At 31.4% G+C, this 24,245-nt stretch overlaps 1 protein-coding gene across 2 annotated transcripts in view; it reads left to right on the plus strand.

Annotated features, from left to right (window-relative positions):
* The window catches only part of LOC146993420 (uncharacterized), a 137,917-nt gene that overhangs the window by 83,589 nt on the left and 30,083 nt on the right, over positions 1 to 24,245 (plus strand). The window contains exons 1-2 of one of the 2 annotated variants that reach the window (XM_085808528.1): positions 18,623 to 18,759; positions 18,936 to 19,021. The gene's annotated coding sequence lies outside the window, so the exon portion shown is untranslated. Of the gene's footprint in view, positions 1 to 18,622; positions 18,760 to 18,935; positions 19,022 to 24,245 lie in introns of those variants that run through there. The other variant, XM_085808529.1, reaches the window with a different exon arrangement.

Genomic DNA, 24,245 nt, shown 5'->3' on the forward strand with positions numbered 1-24,245 from the left:
TATTCAATCTGATAAGTATACGAATTAGATTTCATCCAACAATCTCAGCTCCAAATTGCATTCCTCCAGATAATTCTAAAAAATTGCAGAAGTCTGCTGAACAGTAGCGCGGAAACAGATGTTTGGGTTGTTGCCATAGTACAAACTGCAATATATCGCTTCCTCTAATTATTTAAATTTAATTTACACTATATGGAAGGTCGACGGAAAAAGAAGGTACAAAAAATTAACACGATTTAACTAGTCAGCTAAATAAACCTAACAGCCTGGTCTAAAACTAAAGCAAATTTGAATTCATATTCAACTTAAAATAAGAGAAAAAAAACTTATTCAGAGATTAATACCTTTACTGCTACCTTTATATATGTAACTTTACTGCTAATTTAATTTCAAGTACTTCTTGTCTGTCGTGGCAAGTTTATTCACTGTGAGTTAGCAAGAAAGTTTGTTCGATTATTTGCTTCTGAACATTTTACTGATTTCCTCAGAGTCGTTTTTATTTTTCAAGATAATTCAGACAGTTTTACTTTTCTCTGGAAATGAACTACATGTTTTCAGAAAGAAAACTTTGACAATAAAATCGAGACTTTACGATGTGCTATTAAGATTATTTTCTGTGAAACCAAAATCCATTACTGAATTGCACAAGAATTAGTTCAAGAAGTAATAAGGATTGTCCTCTTCATCAATCGTAATTTTACCCTTTGCACTTTGCTAACTTAAAAATCACACTTAAAAATAAATGAAGCACTGTGAATACATTCGCCGTTTTAATGTTTATAAACATGTAAAAAAAACTCATTTTATAGACTTTTCCCCCCTTCTAAATGTAAACTATGCGTCAAGTTTTAGATATAATTTTTTTTCACCTAGTACCACAGACCAATGAAATAATTAGTAGCGAGAGTAATTATTTACATATCTCAACAATATTTATCTAAAATATAAGTCCATGTAGCTCTTATGTGCTGTTAGGGATTCAAAAGCTGGAAAATGAAAAGCATTATAGATTTGATCGAAATCGTCGACATTAAAAGTGAACATTTCAAACAAGTCATTATTAGTGACGAAAGCTGATGATTTAACATATAACCAAATTCAAACTAACAAGCATATGCATTATTAAAAGATTTTTTTGATCGAATAACCTTGTCGTCAAAGAAGCTTCGAGTAAAAACAGTATCGATCATTTTCGAGTTCCATAAAGTAATTCAGAAAGTGCTTTCATTTGATGTCGTAGACATGTTTACATACACTGTAAAAAAAAAGTTCGCTCTTTACAGGCAAAAGTTTTGTAAAGTTACAGAAATCAAAAAGTTACACAAGAATTTCCTGTAATGGTAACAGGTTGAAAGCAAACTGTGGCTGGTACAGCTAATTTGCCTGTAACATTACAGATAATGTTTCAGTAGCCGCGCGGAAGAATCACGTGACTGACTGGAAATCAGCCAATCAGAAGAAAAGTGTTTGAAAGCTAGTTGCAGAAAAAAACATGGCTGAATGCATGTTGGTTGTATAGCGCAGGTAAGTAAGAAAATGTTTACAATTACGTTTGAAATATTTTTTGTTCATTTTATGCAGATTATTCTCATGCACTTTGCAGTGTTATATGTAGTGAGTAAGTATTTAAACGTTTAAGCTTTGCGATTAATTAATATCAGTGTTCGTAATGAGTTGAAAGAGTGCAGAATATTTATTCCAAATGCAGATCTAATAGTAGTATTTTGTCATTGCGCATCCGATAAATTACGCCTTAAATTGCCCGTATTATTATTTATAACTAATTATTCCAAAATTTAATCACTGTTGTGGTATTTAATTGAAACGGTAATGTGGTTGTTGAAAACAAAATTAATCATATTAGCGTTCGTTTGCAATCGTCTGACCAAAGAACGTTTGACATCTTTTTCCCGGCAGGCCTTGCGAGAAAAGTTTATGTAAACATTTAGAATTCTGAATGTAATGTATATATTTTTTTTGCTTACTAGGTTTAGTTTATTCTTTTTCTAGGATTACCTAATTAATTATACTCGGTTTATAATTCAGTCTAATATGTTTATATACGAGTGTGTTATGAAGTAAAATTACAAAAACTTGAACAATGCGGTCGAGAATCTCGTTTATTCTTTAGTGTAATAATATTATTTTTATAATAATATTATTTTTTCAATGGTATTAATTTCTTACGAATATGTTATAATTCCAAAATGAAGTAATTATATTGATTAAAAATATGTCGCATCATACTTTTCGTAATGTTTTGGTTTACTAACTAGATGCAACTTAATTATTCCATATATTTTAATATACCAATATCAACAGGGAAAAGATGGAAATGACCTAAAATATTTTTCTAAAAATTCGTTAAACTAGTTATAAAAGAAAACTAAAATTTTGTACATTATTTCCAAAAATATTCCATTAATATTTTATAAGTTACAAAATTTATTATATTGTGTATATAACTACCATTGCATACTTACAAGTTTTTAAACATTTAATGTAGAATTTATGTTGATTTTATTTTGCCCAATTTTAATACAGTTTTGAAGTATGATAGTCTTGTTACTAGGATATCATGAATCTGCTAATACAAGTTTAATATATTTCTTGACAAATGTTTCTCTTATTCATGTAATATAATATATAAATCATAAAATAAGTTTTTTTTAAATAAATTATGATTGTGTATTGGAATTTAACATAATTCTGTATCTATATGTTAGTATTAAAAATAAAATAATAATAAATTTTTAATGAAGCATTGATTTTAGGATTAACAACTGTAATATATATATATACTCACACATGAATAAATGGCAATGCTAGTTACTTTTCCTTACAAAGCCGTCCATGAATATATACTTCCCTTTAGACTGATAGCCTTTGCATGCTTTGCCATATTCTATCAATCCAAATGATGCAAATATGCAGAAAATTTTACTTTCTTTGAAAGTTAATGCAGGAAATAAAATTCAGTGCATTTGTAAACTACATTAGTTCTCTTATAGCTTGGTATTTAATTGTCCAATGATTTACTAGTCCAAACTAATGCAGAATTCAGATATTGTTCAAATAAAAGAAAATTAATAAGGTCTGATTGTTAGACGTATATATGAAGATTTATTTTTTTTAAATATTATTTTAAGTCAACTAAATTAATTTCAAATTTAAGTAAGTATTCATGCCTTTCAGTAGCATTATTTTTGGAAATCTTAAATTAAATAACTGAATGCAATATTTCTTGTTAATAAAAGAAAAGCAATGTTATGAAAGACTAGCGAAGTGGATTTGAAAGTTCTAATTACGAAAGGTCCCATGCTCTAAGGGGTCATTTTTAAAAATACTTAATTAAAAAAAAGTATTTAACATAAAACTTCCAGCTTCACACATGTGCAATATTAATTCTATATATTTTATCTCATTTTATTGATTAATTTCATAGCATTTCGTGTGACACTAGTAGAAATTATTTATTAAATTTTATGCAGTTTCTAATCTACGTTTTGATTTTGTTATTAATTACGTTAGGTTACATAAGATTTAAAATTATGTAAGGTACAAAAACATTCTGCATCTATTAATATATGCTGAAGTGAATGAAATTATGCCAGTGAAATTTTTTAAAATCAAAAGCAAATTTCTGTGGAAAATTAAAGTTATAAATTCTAAATGCAAACAAAGGAGTGAATTTGAAAGTTATCAAATAAGCCAAAGTGTTGGTAATTTTTGCAGTTTTGCAGAAGAATTTTTATACTGTGCAGAATGGGAATATGATGTTTGGTTTTGTTAGTACAGTCAAAAGTCGTTAATCCGGATTCGTCGGGACTTCGGCGATTCCGGATTATCAATTTTTCCGGATTACAGATCATCAGTTTAAATCTGGTAAGATGGCATGCAGAAATTTTAAAATTAAAAATATGAAACCGTAATTTATGAAATAAAGAACAATTATGATCTAAAGGGTATCAAAATTTACAAAAAAAAAAAAAAAAAAAAAAAAAAAAAAAGCTTAATATTTATTTGTTTACTTTATTAAACATTTCTTTCAATGTAAGTTGTTTAAGTTGCTTCGTTTTATGTGATAATACTTTCTCTTTAATTCTATAAACAGCCATAATTTCTTCTTCAGTTACAAAGTTCTGCTGTTGAAGTCCTATAATTGCTGTGTCGAGAATACCGACTAATTTGTCAATCGAAATTTTTTCGTTTTCAATAACCTCTGTATCACTTTCTTCACTATCGGAAGCGAATTATATTGACGAGGAATTTGATTTAAATCATAAACAAGACGGAGTACATCGAGATGAAATACTACATTTAGTAAGGAATTATAAGCCAAATAAAATAAAAACATCTGCCCTGAAGATAAGGATTGCTGACAGATGAACATCCAATACATTGCGCTTCGCGGAGTTCCCCCCCCCTTCCGCCGCCGCACAGTAGCGCGAAATTGATAAACAGCAGATTTCTGAATGGTTAGATAAACAAAGGATTATGCCTTTATCCATTTTTTTGCAGCAATTCCACTTTTTGTTTAATGGACTTCGAAACATACTTTCGCTTTGTAGATCCTTTACATATAAGTAAATATATATCGGAAATTCTATTTGACATAATTGAAAGTTCAAGCTTACTTTTATAAAATTGCTCTAACAGTCTTCAAAAAATAATAAGCCGGATCTAATTCGAAGATTAAGGAACAACGCAATCTGTAACATTAATTGAATTAGATAATTTTAGCTTAGCTTATACCGTCCGTTATAGATTAAACGCACATGTGTAAACGTATTATGCGCATGCGCACACGCATATTCGCAGCTGTAAAGGTCTTACGCGCATGCCTCAACGCGACACATGCGCAGAAAGTTTGTAGCTTTGAGGTCCGGATTATAGATCAAACTGAAGTATTGCAACACGTAATTTAGCTTAAAATTTATTTGAACTTAATTTTCTAATTTATTTTGATCATGTATATTTCATGTGTCATAAGTCTTTAAAATGAACTTAATTCTCATCCTATTTATTAACATAAATTTTTGAAAGAAGAAAAAGTCACATTTGTTTTGCTTAGTTGCCCAAGAAAATTAAAAAATATATATATTTGCATAATTATCCCCCTTTTAATGCATTTAGGAAATGAATATCCCAAGATTTTAAAATGGATTTATCGACATAATGATATATAGAGAGGAGTTATGTTTACTTGCAGACTTTTTTCCTCCTTTTTGCTAATAATATAGTATGAAAATCAAGGGGGAAATTAAGCAATAATTTAATTTTGAAGGATGTGATTACAGTAAGACCATAACCAATCAAAAATATTCATAAATGAACTACTGGTAACTATCATAGTATTATTATATAAAAGAAACCTACATTCCAATAAGAATGCTTAGTAACATTAACGTTTCAGTATCTGATAATAATAATCTTCATTCCTACTTCCCTATACCTTGAATTTCATTCTTATTATTGCCCAATACTATTCCCTAGACCTCAAAGCATTTAATGCATCTGGAACTGCAATTTGTGCCGTCTTCTACAGCATGTAATCACCACTCCGTTTGTACTACCACGAGCAATGATCTTCAGAATTACCGTATTGCGTTGCATATTCCATCCCACACAGCTTTAGAACCAGATTTTGAAAATTAAAAAAAATATTTGCATAATTTTCCGCCTTTTAATGCATTTAGAAAATGAATATCCCAAGATTTTAAAATGGATTTATCGACATACTGATTGTTTTCGTCATACTAACAAAGGCAAACTTTAGTACACTAAAGGCCCCGTTGAATCTTTCTCTTCTAACTGTTGAATATTATGTCAGCCTAATACAAAAAATGATCTATGATAGTGAAAGGAAATACCAACTGCCATTCACTGTGCAATTTTGCCATATCAGCTGCATATTCATCTTCTCTAATTATTTATGTATGATCTGAGGCTTAAGGAATTGCAAGAACAACAATGAGAATGAGAGAAATTCAAATTATAAAGAAATGAGATAACTTATTAGATGTTGCAATTATGTGTATTCTTATTGAAATAGAGGTTTCTTTTAAAGAAATAATATTGTGATAGTAGTAGTTTATACATGATTACTTTTCATTTGTTATATTCCTACTGTGACTGTGTCCTTTGGAAATTAAATTATTCGTTTAATTTTTCCCTCTCAATTTTCGGAAGATAAAATTAGTAAAAATAAGTGGGAATATAGCATCAAGAGCATTAGATATCCCCATTTTCTTGAAGCTGTTCACTATTATTGTTTCATAAATAATAGGCCATGCACCCAAAATCCACTAGCAAATCAGTTAGTAAGATGAAAATGACCACTATGCAGACGAAAAATTTAGGGTAACTTGTTTTGTGAGCGCCTTAAGAGAGACAAACATTACCTAAATCATTAAAACAATTTCAGAATCTTGTTGCTAAAAGAAAGCTTGGGGGAAAATGTTGTCCGAGTCCCAGTGATTCATTTGACCAATATGTAATATTGTTTTAGAAATTTAAGGTAATAAATATAATATTTTTCGAATGCTAAAACAGTTCGAGAAATTTATTCAAGTTCTGAATTCTGAATATAAGTATACTGTATATTATATCTAATAACTATGGTGGCTTCATTTATGAAAAGATTTGCATATTGGCTGTTTTTGTACAATGAACCTTCTCTAAGCGTCTTCTCTTCTTCTATGCGTGATTCCTAAAGATTTTGATCTTTAATGATATTGGGCATCTTAGAGAAGTTATGTTTACTAATTAGTTATTTTATGAGGAATGCTGGTTAAATTTAAAAAATGATTGACTGAGATAGCTTGTAGTAATGAGACGGTTCACTGTAATGCAATTTTTAAAGTATTTAAGCTGTTCCTGATTACTTAAGATATTATAAAGAAATATGATTAAAAGTGTTATATGAGCACATGTTTAAAACATCTATTAAAATAATTTTTATAAGCTTTTTAAGAGCATGATTATGATTTTAAAAGAAATGTTTTTTTCTTTATTTAGGAGACATGGTTTACAAAGAAGAGGAAAAACCATTCATTTTTTCCAAGCAGTCGAAACGAATTTTTATGAAATGTTATATTGTGTTATTTTTTAATTAATTCTTTTTTTAAGGTTTTATGTAAAGTTTATGAATTAAGTAATAAATTATTTTTACTTCTGTATTTTAATTAGCATATTATTTGCTTCATAATGTTTCACAATAAAATTATGAATTTAATAAACTTCATAATTAACATGCTGTAATATATATAGAGAGAGAGAGCATAAAGTTTGTTTTCTGTTGTCACATGTATATTTCACAATTTTGTATGAAAATCTCGAAATTTATAATAACTAAGAATACTTTATCACTTTCTAAATGGTAACTACTAAGCTTAAAGTTTTATTACATATCACGTTTGTAAAAAATTATAGGTAAAATTAAAATGCATTAAATTTTAAGTTAAACTGAAGTATTAATTTTTGAAACCAATTTGTTAAAGGCATAATTGTATTAAGCATCAAGAATTTTAATGGAAGCAAGGCTTTTAAAATTAAGGTCAGTTGGTGAAGTTTTATGCTTATTCAAAAAGCATGATATTAGGTTTTTAATGAAAGACTTCTATCTGTTAATTCAAAGGAAATTATTTGAAGGTAGGGTAAAAACGTTATGCAGTTGCCATCTATTACTTCAAACAATAGCAGACTGTTGTCAAACACTGAGTGCAGATAAGAATAAAAAGGTTAGTTGGACGTTGTAATTCAAGCTTATGAACAAAATTTTGAATTCCTTGTAGTAACAAAATAAAGTTCATTGCTATGTTGAATTCTTTAATTTACTGAAAATGTCATTTTTTAGAAGGAGAGAATATAATATTTTTGAAACATAAAGAACAGCTGTTCTGAGTTCTTCATAGAAATATTTCACAAAATGTCTTTTATTGTAATAATATGATCATATCAACATGCAACACGTTTACTCATATAAGTTAAATCTAAAGGAACATGTGTCTATTTTAACTAAAATTACTAAAAAGAAAGTTCTAGAACATATCTTAATAATTGACACTAAAACGTGCAAATAAAGCATACTGTTTTTTTTTTTTTTTTTTTTTTTTTTTTTTTTTTGTTTTTGCTATTTTACAGGCCAAATATAAATTCCAGATGACTTTCCATTATTTTATGTAAAGGATATACATGTAATTTAATGTAAGGAGTAGCATATCAATTTGAACTTAATTATCAAATTAAGCTCAAATCGATTATTAATCAAAATTATATATATACCTACAGATATCATTCCTTTATATGCATTTCAATGTATTTTATTATAATAAGAAATCTATTACTTTTATAGACATATCCTTTAGTAAAAATATATTCTACACACATATAATTACTTAATGAGATATTAGAAGGAAATAATCTGAAACCTTTACAGATACAACCATTGGAATTTTACGTAAGAAAAGTATCTTCTACTCACATAATAACGTGCTGTAATAATACAAGCAAATAACCTGTAACGGTTACAGATATATCTGTTGAGATCTTACATGAGAAAAACATGTTCTTTTTACATAATTATTTGATGTACTATTACACGCAAATAATCTGTAACCATTACAGATATATCGTTTGGGATTTTACATAAGAAAAATATGTTCTACTTACATAACTATATGCTGTGATATTAAAAGAAAAAGATCTGTAACCATTACAGGCAAAACTCTTGCAAAGTTACAAAGAAAACACCTGTTGCTGTTACTCAAATAACCCATGGCATCCCAGTTTCCATGAGTTTTCTTAGTAACCTTCCAGATTTTTTTTTACAGTGTAACAGACGCGACTTCTAAAACGTATTTTCGCGTTAATGTAAAAAATGCTCGATCAGACAGCAAATTTTGTTTATCCATTCGCACAACCTAATTATTGTGAAGTCTCAGCTAGAAAGAGAAATGTAACTTTTATTAATCACATCTTTACTCGTCAGTTTAGTTTTCAAATTTCGCATCTTACAGACGATTTTTCATTTCCTAAAATGGAATGAATGGTTAAATGAATTAAATTAAATTAATTAACTTTTACATAAATTCAGAAATTTCTTTTTGAAACATAATAAATAATGATAAAGAATAAACTTAGCAAAATTATAAATAAGCGCATCTTAATTTTCTTTTAAAATTTTAAATAGGACTTTGAAGCTTAGTTCAGTAAAAGAAAGACGTTAACGTCATTCATGATTACTACGCTATACTAAGACTATAGCAGCAAATAAGAATTTTATAATAAATATATAAATTTAAAAAATATCTTTCTAAATAATATAAAGCAAAATTTCTCATAACACAAAGTAAATGATACTCAAGCATTCATTTTTAATTTAGATATATGTTTAAAATATTTTTCCAAATTATATAAAGCAAAATTTCTCATAGCAGAAATTAAATTATACTCAATCATACATTTTCGACCAACTTGGATAAAAGGAAATAGAGCAAAAATAAGACTATTAAGCACGTTAATGAATTTTAACAAATTCTAAAGGATACTTACTGCTGGAAAAAGGATATTTAAAAACTGCTCTCGTCATACGTTTTCTCTAGTTCTCCAATTAGTGAAATAAATTTAATTAAAGTATCATATTTGAATATATTTTAAATGGTATACGTGCCATAAAATTTCATACACATGCATTAAAACACATCGCGTACAAATATTAAAAACAAACAAACTTTTCTTCCCATCTTAAGAGAAATACTGGCTTCAATTTTTTAGTCTTTATATCCTTTTTAAATAAGTTATGAATACTGTACGCTGAAGACAAATTTCGACACTTTAATAAGCTAAACGTCTAGAAAATATTTTAGTTAAGTAACTTAAATATTGCTGGTTGTTTCTTCAAACAGAGCTGCTGAGATAATATATTGTTTAACCGAGAGTCATTGCAAGCGCTATTTCCTAGGATCAGAAACTGAAACAAGGTATTAGAGTCTGTACTATCTCTACGGAATAGGCAAACTTTAAATCTGGTAAATAAAAACGTTTTCGTCAGAGTTTGTCAGATATGGAATATCTTTTTATTTCCAACGCACAAAATGTCTTTCGAAACTTCTCCTTAGGAGACTGGAAATGGGACACTAGATCCACGGATTATAGCCACTTAAATTAACTCAGTCAGAACTAGATTACAATTTTGGCAGAAACCTCAGTGTGGTTTGCTTGCATTAAATAATCCAAATATTCAGATATTTAGTAAAATTATTAATATATACAGGATTTGCCGTCGTATATACTCTCCCTACTAAAAAATATACTTTTCTTTTACTCTTCTGGAAATTACTAAAATAATAATAACAAATAATTAATATGTACAGTTTCGGAGAATAGCGTAGTTACAGGTATGTTGCTAATACGCCAATACCTAGCGGTAAAATGTTCGTAGACAAATTTTATACGACCTATAGGTACTATTACTGAATACTGAGAGTTCGTTTGAAGTTCATTTTCTGGTGAAGGCCTATGTGGATTTTTTGTGTTTTCTTCCGTATTTAATGAGAATTTGAGCCAGCTTTTCTTAGAACGTCCTTTATAGGATATGGATTGAAAATTCATTGCTAGATGCGGCCGAAACTTTGATCACTACACATGAACTTTTGACACCTAGAATAGACAATGTAACGGCCATGGCGCTTGTAGCTTAAAAGGATGGCTTTCTGCAATATATTGGCCACAAAAACGGTAAGATGAATTATTAATTCTGATGTCCCTGGAGAGGAAAACTCTTATATTATTAAGGAAGCTTTATTTATTTATTATTAGTGTAAATTTTCCTTGTTATCGCCTTTTCACTGCTGTTGGTTAGAAAACGATTGGGTTGGATTATGATAAAACACACGAAGGCCATGTTCTTAAAAGTAATGGGTGGCTATCACAGAAGATACGTTAGGAGAAACTGGCTAGTATTTGCATTACACATGAGGAAAACCCTGAAAACTTCCATTCTGCTTTACCGTTCCCTAAGATTTGAACCCGAGTAAAACTGTTAGGATTTAACGATAGGATCTTTGATGGACTGCTAGTTGGCAAATACGCTCCTTTAGGAATGAATCTACTTGCATACAAAGACTGTTGTAGTCACTTGCCAACCCTTTTCTTCAGCATGATAAGGAACTTTGGGCCCTGGGTCGAAAAGTATCAACTCCACATAAAATGCAATCAGTGAGAAACGCCCATAATTTTGATACGCCAAAATTTGAAATGTGTGTAGTGAAAACGTTTCATTTTTTTTGGGGGGGGAGGTAGAAGGAAATAAATAAAAGATTAAATTTTAAATGTCTTCTATCTCAGAAGACATATTTCAAGTGTTTATTCGCAACATATTTGTAGTGACGTCTATATTTGGACAGCACTGTTAGAAATTATCAGTTGGCACTTTCCTGCATGATCTCCAATAACTGTTATTCTCCAGATCTTTGTGATGTATATAATCAGACGCTTTGATCTGTAGAGTAATATTCATCTTAGCTCGTAAAACTGTGCTTCGCGCAACAAACCAACAATAATGTGCTATATTGTAGAGTCGTTAGAGACGCTGACTGCCGTGAGGTGGGTCCGGGATTGAATACCGGAGAAGACGTGGATGTTTGTGTCTGTAACAGCATAGAGCACTCAAAATGCTGGCTAGAATGCCTTTTCAAATAGTTTGGTGGTAGATAAAGGACATCAGGCCGTGGTAGACGGTCTCAGGCTAAGGAAAAAGGTTCCAATGAATTAAATTTTGCGATTCATAATATTTGATGGCATTTCATACATAGCTGGAAGACTCCTAGTGAACGATAAGAGATTAATATAAGTTGTACGATAGCAATAAAAAATGTAGTTTTTAAGGATAGCAAGCGATGCGAGCAGACGATACGAACGAACGACAGGCAGGAGAAATGAAGGAGCGCTCTCTTATTGGACCGTTTCCTCAGGTAATTCTTAATCGAAACCATGTATTTTCATTTAATATACAAAACTATTACCAGAAACATCGTATGGTAAAACATTTTAACAAAACTGTCAAGTCTTCGAATTATTAGAGTTACTAATTAGCACATATTGGATAAATTATTTCATTACAAGGGATATTTTCATGATATTTGTTTTGCAACAGACAAAGCTTAAAATAGAGAAAAAATAATATGTAAAAAATTTGAAGTCTGTTTTTCAACATTTAGTATTAGATTTATGCTAATAAATTTCAGCAAAACATATGTCCAGAAACAAATGGGAGCCCCTGTAAGTGATTAATAATTGCAAATATTCGTATTAGAATTATACAATTTATATGTGAAAACTGTATGTTTTTTTATAAATGTAATGAACGATTTTCTATAAATGCAAGAAAATGTTAGTGAAAGCTATATGTACTCTCCAACAGACACATCGTGTTTAAACTGAGAAGACATCAAGCTTTAGATTTTAGAAATGGGTGTATTTTAAGTCTAGTGTGTCGAAGTAAAACCAACGAATTGTTATTTGGGTTAGGAAGTAGAGGTGTTTGCTGTATAGCATAGATATACTGTTGCTTTACATATATGAATTAAATTGGAGTGTTTGAAGTTTTTTACTCCTAACGAATAGAAATCTGAACTTGTTCGCCTTCGAAATCTGTAGAGTTTGAATTAAAATTTACACCAGAGACAAAGCTGTTTTCTTGCCTATTTTTAAGCTTTACTTTGGCATGTTTTTCTTCTCCCCTTGACAAATGAGGCATTTCAGATTTCCTATTTCATTTTAGGATTACTTCATTTAAATTTTCTTGAATATTAAGCTGCCCCTCAATATACTTTTCAACGTAATTTTCCTCACAAATTAGGGTAAACATTTACAATCAGGCGCCCCTTGATATTTTTTTACTATTTCTTTTCGCCCAAAGTATGGCGCAAAGAAATAATGTTTTCAAGATGGCTGCCACCCAAAACAAAGCACGAAACATAAGTGGCAAAAAAAGCAAACGTACTTGCCTCGTTTGTTCTTCATTACATCTCATCGTCAGTGCTGAATGACTGTGGCACTTACAGTTTCTTTATGCAATTAATATAATGCCGGCACGGATCCTTCTGTTCCTGATTCCAGTGCCAGCAACGATCCTTACGCTTACAACGATCCTTAACTCATACACCAATCAATAACAGCTCTCTTACACTTTCGCTCTAAATCATGAACAAAATGAGTATATATCTTGCCAGGCGTACGTTTTTTGCGAAAATGACGGAACAATGATCATTTAGAAACAGCCAGAACAGATCGTTTTCATTAAAACTAATAGTCAATTAACGGCACTTAGAATTCCGTAATTCAAAATACGTGATTTATAGAATGTAATACACGTGCTACAAATCACTAAAGTAAGAAGTTCCAGTCAGATTAAACTCCAGGAGAACATTGGCGCGTAACAAAAAAATGGCTGCCATATTATTAGGGAAACAAAATCAGAACACTGTACCAGAGTTAATATTTTGTGGCAATCTAATCACCCTTTTCTACACTGGAGCCCAGATTATTTATAAATGATCCAATATCTCTTTCAGTTCACAACGTAGTACTTCTTTGAAAGACATTCACATGCACTTTAGTCAACATTTTCTATGTTAAATGTGTCTTTACATTTCGTTTCTTGTGATTTTTGTACTTTCTTTCTATTCAGTAAATCTTTCTGATTCATGGCTAAGATAGAGGCAGAAGTAGAGGTAAATGCAAGGGGAACACTAGACCTGCAGAACAAATAACGAGGGACTGTTTTCATTAACTAGCCTTCTTTCCCGATTTCAAGCTATGTAGTTCCACCCCTCAGAACCAGCTTCGCTCTCTTCAGCAGCCCACCATGTGCATTCGAGGAAATAAGATCTTTGTATTTTGTATACAGGCTGTTAGACGGTTATACCGTCTATTCACCGGTATTATTTACTTTCAGGCAATACAGTAAAATATGCAAATATATAATACAAAGAGTGCTCATTTTTGTCTTACAAGAAAATAATTTGTAAATCTCGGTCACACAGTTATACAGTTACAGGGTAAAATAAATTCAATTATCAGAATCAGTAGAACATATTTTTGTAGTTACTAGCTCTGAATATATAAGAATTATTAGTCTGAGACTTGACATAGTTCTGTTCCATATGCTGCTAAATGTTCCATGATGTTATTTATTTTTGTTACCAGCAAACCACAAATTACTACTTAAACTCTCTAGCTAGACACTAAAGGCAATACTCACTCTCACCATCATTTCCTGCAAATTCTCCGTTCTTGACCGACCAATTATATGTCATCACGTTATATGTCATCACGTATATAAGGGATTTCTCCTCTCTTCTTGGCGTTCCTCCGTGGTGTGGTGGTCTGCACACTGGGCCGGTATTCCAGAGGTCCGCGGTTCGATTCCAGGGGAAGGCGTTTGCTAATTTTTCATCTCTCTGGCTTTTCCAATTAACCTAATATCTCTACAAGATATTAAGAAAAAATTGTATTCTCAAATGTTATTATGCCATAATTTATTTTTTCAACTGCAGTTATAACTTTTTTTTCAGCCAATGATTACGTTTCCTGTTATCCTGATCTTACTTCAACAAAACCCTTTCTCTAGACCTGCAGTGGAATTAATTCTCTTTCTTGTTGTCGATTTAAAACAAATAAACTTACCCTTTTCATTACAGTGGATCAAATTATAGATATTAAACAAATAATGATTTCTCTTTCGTAATGGGATTATTCAACATATAATTTTAAGAATGATGAAGCATTCTGTAAAAACGATTGGATTTAACGATGTTGAAATATTTATGCAATATATCACGGACTGCTTTTTATTTGCTGTCTTACATTTTAAGATTTCAGGGTATTTTCTAAAAAATTAATGTTATTAGCTAGATCGGAAAACCACAAAACTTCTAATTTTTCTAAAGGCATATAAATAGCCCTCTTAGGACTATGTTTCACTCTTCTTAGAGAGTTTGATCATATGAATAACATCAATTATAACAATAGTAACGAGGCTGTACACTAATACAAAAAAAAAATTTAAAGCATATAAGAATAATAACAGTATATTACTAGTTGAAAAATAGTTCATACATTTATACATTAAGATTTTATCCGACAGATTTATATCTTAATTCGAACCTCATATTTGTTAACATAAAAGACCTGTTGTGTATTTTTGCGAAATTTCTAATTAAAATAATAATTATATAGCGCAGGTCAAAATTATTGCAGTGAAACTTGTCATATCGACAAATAAATGTGATGTAAAAAATCATGTTCGAAATTGAAAAACACACTATTTTTTTAAATTACACAAAAATGAACAATTTGACAGTTAAGTACAGCCGTAAATAATTAATCCCAAGTCCAGGTTTGAGCCCCGGAGAGTACAGTGCGCATTTTTCCCTTTCCTGTTTTAAAGAAAAAAGCCTAATGTCTCTACAGTGGCGCCCGAACTAAAAGATGGTGGACAATAATTCGTCACAACCACGATTTGATTATTGGGTACCCTAATCCCAAGTCGCCTTTTAAAAGGGGGACCATATAAGATAGTTTCTCCTTTCTTCCAGGATACCTTCGTTGTGTAATGGTAGCACACTCAGCGCGTATTCGAGAGGTCCAGGTTCGAGACCCAGGGAAGGCATTGCACAAATTTTACATCTCCTGATTTAAAATAAGCTAACAACTCTACAATCTTTCCGCAATTCAATTTTAAGGTTTCCCTAAGTTCTATGTTATCATGCATATAATCACAATAAATTTTAAATAATAGACTTTAATCCTAATCCCGTAACTAAACTATTTAAAAATTATTTACATTACAGAGTTTGACCTTCTTTGGGAACATAAACTAGATACAAACTCTTAACAAACGCAGAGCGAATTATCGCTGTATCTGAAATAAACTGCGAAGTCTTAAGAAGGTTTCAAAATGCCATTTTATTGAAACAGAACCTGAATACAAACTCCACTTCCCGTGCTCGGCAAGACCAACTACCACTTATGATGTTGTAACTTTAAGTAACAGTCAAATTCAAAATTTAAAATGTAAGCCGATGTGTTCATCTCACAAAAGCCAATGTGTTATAACGGCTGAATACTGGTAGTTCGACTAAGGCTCGAGCTCAGACGAATATGCTGGCTGCATAGTTTATTTGCGTGGTTTGCCTCATGTACAACGGGAACATGAGCCATTTTTCCTTAGAAGGTTCTCTACGAAAACATCTATCCTTTAGACAGATAGGCCCAGTTTGCTTTGTCATAATTAAATGGCCTATCCTTATAACATGTTAAGTAAAACTGCGGTTTTCCTTTTAAAAATTATTTCTGGTTGTGCAACTAAATAATATATTTTGGTTAATATATGATATATGAATTTGGTTATAAATAATACTTGAGTTAGATATGATGCAACAGACTGCAGGCAATTTCGCCCTTAGAGGACTTTAAAAGGAGATAGTAGGGAATTACTAATATCAATAGCATGGTGATTTATAGGCAAGTTTAATCCATGCTGTTCATAACAACAATAAGTGAGAAAACACGAGAATTCATCGCTCTTAATTACCACTGAGACAACGTGATAATTCCTTAAACTTCACCACTTAAAATGTGACTGGGAAAAGGCCCTGAGATCACGTCGTCCAGATCGAGGCCATAACGTGTTATCATCCCCTCACAGTTTATTTCAGGCTTCACTATGAAGACTATCAGATATTTAGAACAGGAAACATGAGAAATCATTCCTGCTTTCGCTGGGATGATTCGAACCAAGAATCTTGTAATTTCCAGCTGGTCATGTTAACCCCTTGTCTTACGACAGCATGTAATATGGAATGCAATAATTCTTTACAATCTAACTACAAATTCATTTCTATGAATGATGATATTTTTAATAACATATACTCTGAAAAAGAAAACTATGAACGCAACACTAAATTTAAAGTTCATCCTTTAGTTTATTACGATCCAAGACCTCAGGTCTTTAAATAAGATTTGAACTCACAGTGTCTCATCGTACAAACAGGTAATTCCAGTACTGAGATTATGAAGTTCACACCAACTTTGAATATGATTTACTGTTTGTTTCCATGAATGGCATTCAAAACGATTTCCCCTTGTAGAGACATTAGGATTTTATGGAAGCCAGAGAGATGAAAAACCACGGACCTCTGGAATACCGGCCCAGCGTGCTATTGTTACACCACGAAGGCACGCTAGGGAAGTGGGAGAAATACCTTATATACTCCCCTTTTTAGAGGGTGACTAGGGTTTTAGGGGACCTAGTAGCCAAATCCTGGGTACGGAGAATCATCATCCACAACCCTTTTAGTTCGAGCACCACTTGTAGAGACATTAGGATTTTTTGGAAGCCAGATAGATGAAAAATATGCAACCGCCTTCGCCGGGAATCGGCGACCACGGACCTCTGGAATACCGACCCAGCGTGCTACCGTTACACCACGAAGGCACGCTAGGGAAGTGGGAGAAATACCTTATACCCTTTAAGCGTTAAGTTAGGAAATGAATGTTAGATCGTGTTCCCTTAACTATTTAGTAGACTGACTTAATATAGTAAGTGTTTCAGCAAATGCAATGCTTCAGAAAACTGATTTACCACACCTAACACAGCAATGTGTAATGCATTTCTAATCTCACTATAAATTCGCGATGCCTATTCTATTGATTTTAAATCCTAAATATGACTTATAAAATCTTATATTTGCTCCTCTGATTATGGACAAAACCAAGTTTATATAAACATTCAAACAATTTATTGTAAAAATGATAAAAGGGAACTAAATAAAAATTCATAAATTTAATTGGAACTTTCTTTTGTATATGTTCATCTTATAAGATATTTCTCCCACTTCCCTAGCGTGCCTTCGTGGTGTAGTGGTTCTGCACAATGAAGCCGATATTTCAGAGGTCCGTGGTTCGATTCTCGGCGAAGGCGGTTGCAAATTTTTCATCTTTTCTGCTTCCAATTAACCTAATGACTCTAAAATCTTAACCGAAAATAATACGGGTTACTAATGCAAAAATCGTCACAGAGTCGTACTTTAAATGTACTTAAAATTCGAAATAGTTAAAAATTTTGAGTTGGTATTAATATCATTATAATAAGAAAATTTAATTGCCTGCCTTATGTCAAATGATTTCTGCCTTATTGCAACAACAGCTTATATCAAAGAAATATGTAAAATATTGAGAAATCTCAACGGAAAAACTTTTATCCATTCAGAAAATTTGTCTTTGGATTTGAAAAAGAAGCAAACTTCATCTGAGGGTGTGAAAGAGAGCGTTGTTACCCATTCATGATACTGCGAATTCGGTAGAATCTGTTTCGATGAAGAATTACTTACTTTACTTCCTTAGGAAAAATAGACACATAAAACACTATTCTCAACTATAAAAGAAAAGCGAATCTCCTAAATCTTCATCTCTTAAGCTCGAGAAATTCTAAGAAATTGCGAAAAATAGATAAATGATGGGAGGAGTTTCTAAGCTTGTTTCTGATTGGTGAATACCGAATTGGTGGAAGTAGGAGGCTGCTTGAAAAGTTGTTCTTGATCACATCTTGAGACAACAGCCGCGTAGGCGGAGAGCAGCCTCCAAACCACGTGACACTGGGTTCGCGATTTAGATATAAGACGCACCCCGATTCAAATCCTACGATCTCCTTGAGGATTCTTTCAGTGAGCTTCTACATCCGTTTTCACCTTGGTAAGTAATTTAGAACGAAGTTTACAAAGTAACTCATAGCACTTGATCGAGGAAACTCCTGATTTTTAAACTTCTAACGTTCGTTTAATGCATTTTAAAGACTAATGTAATATAAACAAATGAAAAGTAAAGCTTTCGAATTTGATTATTATAAGTAATTTCCTTTTTATTCATAGAGAGAACGACTCAGATAGAACTCGATTCGAATCTTACTGGCTGCTGAAGTTTCATCTAGTGCGTTTCCACTTCTTTCTTCAAATCGGTAAGTAATTGCGAACAAATCCAATGGTGTAAGCCACAGTAATAGCCGGAAAAAGCATCTTATTTTCAAACTTAAATGTTCAATTTATTTTTTAAATTAACTTATTACAAATTACTCAGTGCGGAAACTTTGGAGTAAATTACTTATTTTTTAAACATAGAGATAATAAACTGGTTCACAATGAAAGAGTTTCAAAACCATTTTCTTTGCCATGTGAAGCAGAAAGCGCATTTTCTATATCAATTGTTTAGCTAAATTTCTAGTTTAATTACTTTTTTCACAGCTTTCAGTGCTATTATTTAAAATATCTGAACGTATATTCCTTTTGAAGATCAGATTAGGATAAACATTCCGCTATGTTAGCAGTTCTGCTGAAACATTCTGAATTATGCCAAAACCTATAAATTCATGAAGGCTAACAAACTATTATTACCGTTATTTTTAAATGAGATAAATAAAAATTTGTGTCGATTTAGTCTTTATTTTTTTCCTCAAGTTTGCATCATTAACTCCATAGGTATTATAATTCTTCTGAACTTAATCATTAAATTTCCGAGAAAAAGTTCAGAGAAAATGTTTATATATCTTAAGTGCTAAAGCTTACATACGTGATTTGAGGTACATAAAGTTACACATATTTACAAGTTAAATAAAAGTTAAAACTTACGCTTGTATGCTTTAATCTTTAATTTATCAATCTGAATACACAAGTCTTATAAACTTGCGCTTTCAGACTTTGGGTTTATTAAATTATGGCAAAGCACACTAGGATTATCTGCCTAAAGGCAGGGATGCCTTAGTGGAAGACTTTGCAAGAAAACCTGGCTCGTTTCCATATTACACATGCGGTAAACCGTGAAAACGCGCACACAGCTAGCACATTCGAGTGGAATCGAACCCAGGTCGAATGACCAGCGTTCAGCGGCTTAACCGCTTGGTGAAAAGGCAAGAAACTTTCCTGTTGATTTTTAAAAGCTGTTTCTTATAAACTTCCGAAGCTGTTTAGTGATCAGCTTTACATTCAGGCACACTACAGTATTGTACTCATTCGAAATCAAATATATACGTTTACCTCACTGACGTTCTTTTTTCTGTAATCAACCATTCCGGTGTCATCTAGGTTATTTCTTAAACAGTTTTTTGCTTAATAATTCTTTTAACTGCATAATAGAAGAAAAGAAGCTGTGTGTCTCAGTGTTATTAATATATCTTAAATTTTCATTTGAATCTTTCTATTTAAATTTTGACGGTATGCCAAATGCTTAGATGTCTCTAATTTTAGTAAAACTGTTCATGTAGATTACCTTAAGAAATAAATTACAAACACTGTCTTTATTCAATTTTTGTATATTACTTAACTGCGTTTGCTTTATTAGTTTAAACGAAAGATATTTTATTAATTCAGATACTACAGCATAAACCTTTAGACCATAATTGGGATTTCCTCATACAATTTCTTTTCGTGTGATGTTTGAATGAAATTAGATAACTGAATAATAATGTTATAAACATAACTTCAAAATCAGATGTACTGTTAAGAACCCATTGTTTTATTATTAAATCCAGTTTTCATTAAAATTCGCAAACATGTTTTCGATAACGATTTCTAAAACTATATGAAACTATAATATCATTCCTAACTCGGTTTGGCCAACAGTGACTCAGTGGTTAATACCGCTGAATACTGGACATTCCACATGAGTTCAAGGCCAGGACAACGTTTTGGCTGCATAGTTGTTTTACCAACCAGATTCTCAAAAACTCCTCCACGAAAACATCCCTTCTCTTAGATAGATAACCTTTGTATGATTAGCATAGTTAAACCGCATAACTTAACCTAGTGAGTAAAGATTTGAAACACTTGTAATACTTGTCTGCTATTGATGATGCAATTTAAACATTTGGATGTGAAATGAAAATTCAGAATTAAAGTAATGCTTTCAATCTGAAAAATGGTAATTATGTTAATGTGTATTGACTATGATGTGGAAGTATTTTAAGTGTACAAATATTTGTGTTAAGCTGCCTAGATGGTAAAGTAGTTAGTCACTCTGACTGCCGTACCGAAGTGCTTGGGTTCACATCCCGAAGAAGGCATGGATGTAAATTGTCTGTTCCTTCATAGGAGGCAATGATGGCCCACCTATTACGTGCCTCCATAATAAAGTGACCACCGCTTCCGACCTTAGTAGTTGCTAATGCCTATAATGGATAGTGTCAACCACTGGGGGAGGCGGATATTTGGGTTAAACTAAAATGAAATTCATTTATATTCTCTTTTCTGCAAAGAGCTGAAAATAAGGGTTTTATATGAAACATGCTTTCATGTTCACTTTGTAAATTTTAATGCATGTATTATAAATTATGAAATTTCTGAATACTTGTGAAACTGAAAATACTAAGCATCCAAATAAGTGCATAAATCTATAATAAAGACAGGTTTGTAAAATTAGTTTCAGTTTAGGTGAGCTTAAAACTAAATATAGCTTGCACAAAGTAGAAATCTTTCCTTCTGAGGCCCACCAGCGGCCGAGCGGTAAAGTCGCTGAACACTGGTAGTTCGGTCCGAGGTTCGAATCCCCCGAACGGGCTGGCTGCATGGGCGTTTTCGTGGTTTTCCCCATGTGTAACGTGTATACGAGTCAGTTTCCCTTAGAAAGTCCTCCACGAAGCCATCCCTTCCCTTAGGCAGATAGCCCTAGTGTGCTTTGCCATAATTAAATACACTACACCACACCACTTTCCTTCTGAACCAAAACTTCAAAATTAGTTTGATTTGAAGAAGCTTTAAACCATTAAGGAAAGCCTCGGGATATTACAATTCTAGCAACCATTAAATAATACTGTATTAAAATGTTTTTATATAAATCGCAGTATCTGTGTTGGAGAGTGTATGAGTTTGTGATTTTAATTAATTGTTAATTTAACGTATAGAAGTGGATCAGAACTTCTTTGTTCATTTATATTTAAGCGTTCTTGAAATATTTCCTAGTTCCTGAAATATTTTTGAAAGAGCATTTGGATAGCCAAACGCTTAATTTACTTTCATTTTCAATAGCATATTATTTCATTTAAGAAAATTTAATGATACATCATTAATTCAAATAAAATGTACTTTTAATATTAATTTTTGAAATAAAGAGAGAAAAACAATTAAATTATTTCACATGAGTAAAATGTAAAAATTAAAATTTACAAGTTTTAGTTTTTCAGAATGTTTTTAAGGAGCACAAAACAAGGAGACTAAAAATTAAAACATTTTCGAAACTAATTGTTTTATTTTTAGTGGCTATAAATGAGATCTGTACTTAACTAATATTGAAGTGAAATACTGTGAAACTGTAGCATTTGCTTTTAAAAAAATTGAGGCTTTATTTTCGGTTCAAGTAAAATTTTAAACAATGCCAATGTATGCTTTACTGCAATATTCATGTTCATGCAATAAAACAAGTTTTACAGTTATAGCAAAGAGCCGAATGAAACAGAACGCAAGTGAAAAATTTATTTATATGGTGTTTAGGTTAACGCGAATGTCCTTGTTACTTAAAAGTTGCTCTTAATTAAAATTTTCACGGGTACTACAGTCTTTAATTATATTCTGTTACATTCGAGTGATTCTATCGTTCTCTTCTAAATTTTCCGTTACTCCGAGTGTTTTGAAAGGTTTGCTCGACTGAACATATTTTGAACGGTGGTCGCAGATCAAAGGCTCTGGTATAAGAAATGAATGAAATAAAGTAGCTCTCATACCATACATTTAGTCACGTTATCTGTTCTGACAAATATGTGGGACTTAAATCTTTATTCGACTCCGTAGGAAAAAATGTCAGTGAGAAAATTTTTCCCGTTGCCGAATAAGTCAAGTAAAAAAAATCCATCCTCATTTTCCATGGAAATTTCCCCGAGATGTGATCAATTAAATATTTTAGCAAGCATAAAAAAATATTGCCAAATATAATTACTCAAGTTAGTTTTAGAATGCCAAATTTTGAAAACCTATTCGTTTAGAGCTCTCGAAGTACTGAACGAAAGGCAAGAAGTAAATGTTTTTTGGGGGGAGGGGGAATAAAGTTTCTAAAATAAAAATTACAGCAAGGAAACTAATGTTCTTTTAACAATATTAGTTAAAGGTGTATAATGTTTCTGTCATTCGCCAGCATCAAATAAAAAAATATATTTACAGCAGTCGCAACGAATAACAGTAAATACGAAACCAGCTCTAAACTCCCTTGAATAACGACTCTTATTCACACAGAAAAAATTGGAATATTTATCAGAGGCAGATTTTACAATTATTCAGGAATTAATTAATTTAATAAAATCTGCTAAAAATAGTTAAGCAAAATTTCCAAGACTATATGTAATTCGCATAGTAAGAAATGAAATTTCCACATGTAAACTGGGCAATAAATAAATAAAATATCTTTATGTGCATAAAATAATTGAACAGTTGAAAATATGATTCCGAAATGATTGCAATGTAGTGATTTTTGTTTTTTTTTCTCATCATGGCATATCTATTAATTCAGATTTTTTTTAAATACAACCGAACCTGCATTTTGATGGTGCCTGACAAATGAAATTAAAGGTACAGAAAAAAAATAACAAATTATTGCTAATTAAGACACAATAACACGCCGAACAAATACTAATTCTAAAAATATAACTCTTATTTTTTTTGTTTGACTTCTGAATTAGTAAATTATTGCTAGCTAAAATAACTTTAGCAAATGTCATATTACATTTAGACCCTTTTTAGTGATATTAGATTTCGTATGTGCTCCCTTTGCTTGGGTTTACAGAAGTCTGTCTAACGAAATTTTTGTAACTTAGGTTAAAACGTCCCTTAAATTTCTTCGTAGAAATGTAATCTCCGTTGTAATGTACTGTATTGTTAAATAAAATGCGTCATTTGAGGTATATTTAAATAATCTCAGATGAATATACTTTGCAGCCAGTTTTTGTTATGAATGGTTAGATTTGCTTGCTTGTTTCTCTAAAAATGTAGTCATGAATATAACATTTGTTGCTTCTCACTTCCACAGATTCATTTAATTACATTTTCATAGAAAATGGTTGTTCACAAGTTACCTTCTGAACCCTTTAGCCCAATAATGACCGAAGTAAAACCGCTGAACTCTGATGGTCAGCCCGGGTTCAAATCCTAGAGAACAAGTTGGGTGTATAGATTTTTCACGAATTTGCCCAAACTAAATACAAGCCA

Source organism: Stegodyphus dumicola, chromosome X1, assembly GCF_044657685.1.
Source record: "Stegodyphus dumicola isolate Sdum_Otavi_A_Nest chromosome X1, ASM4465768v1".
In the NCBI taxonomy this organism is placed as follows: domain Eukaryota; kingdom Metazoa; phylum Arthropoda; class Arachnida; order Araneae; family Eresidae; genus Stegodyphus; species Stegodyphus dumicola.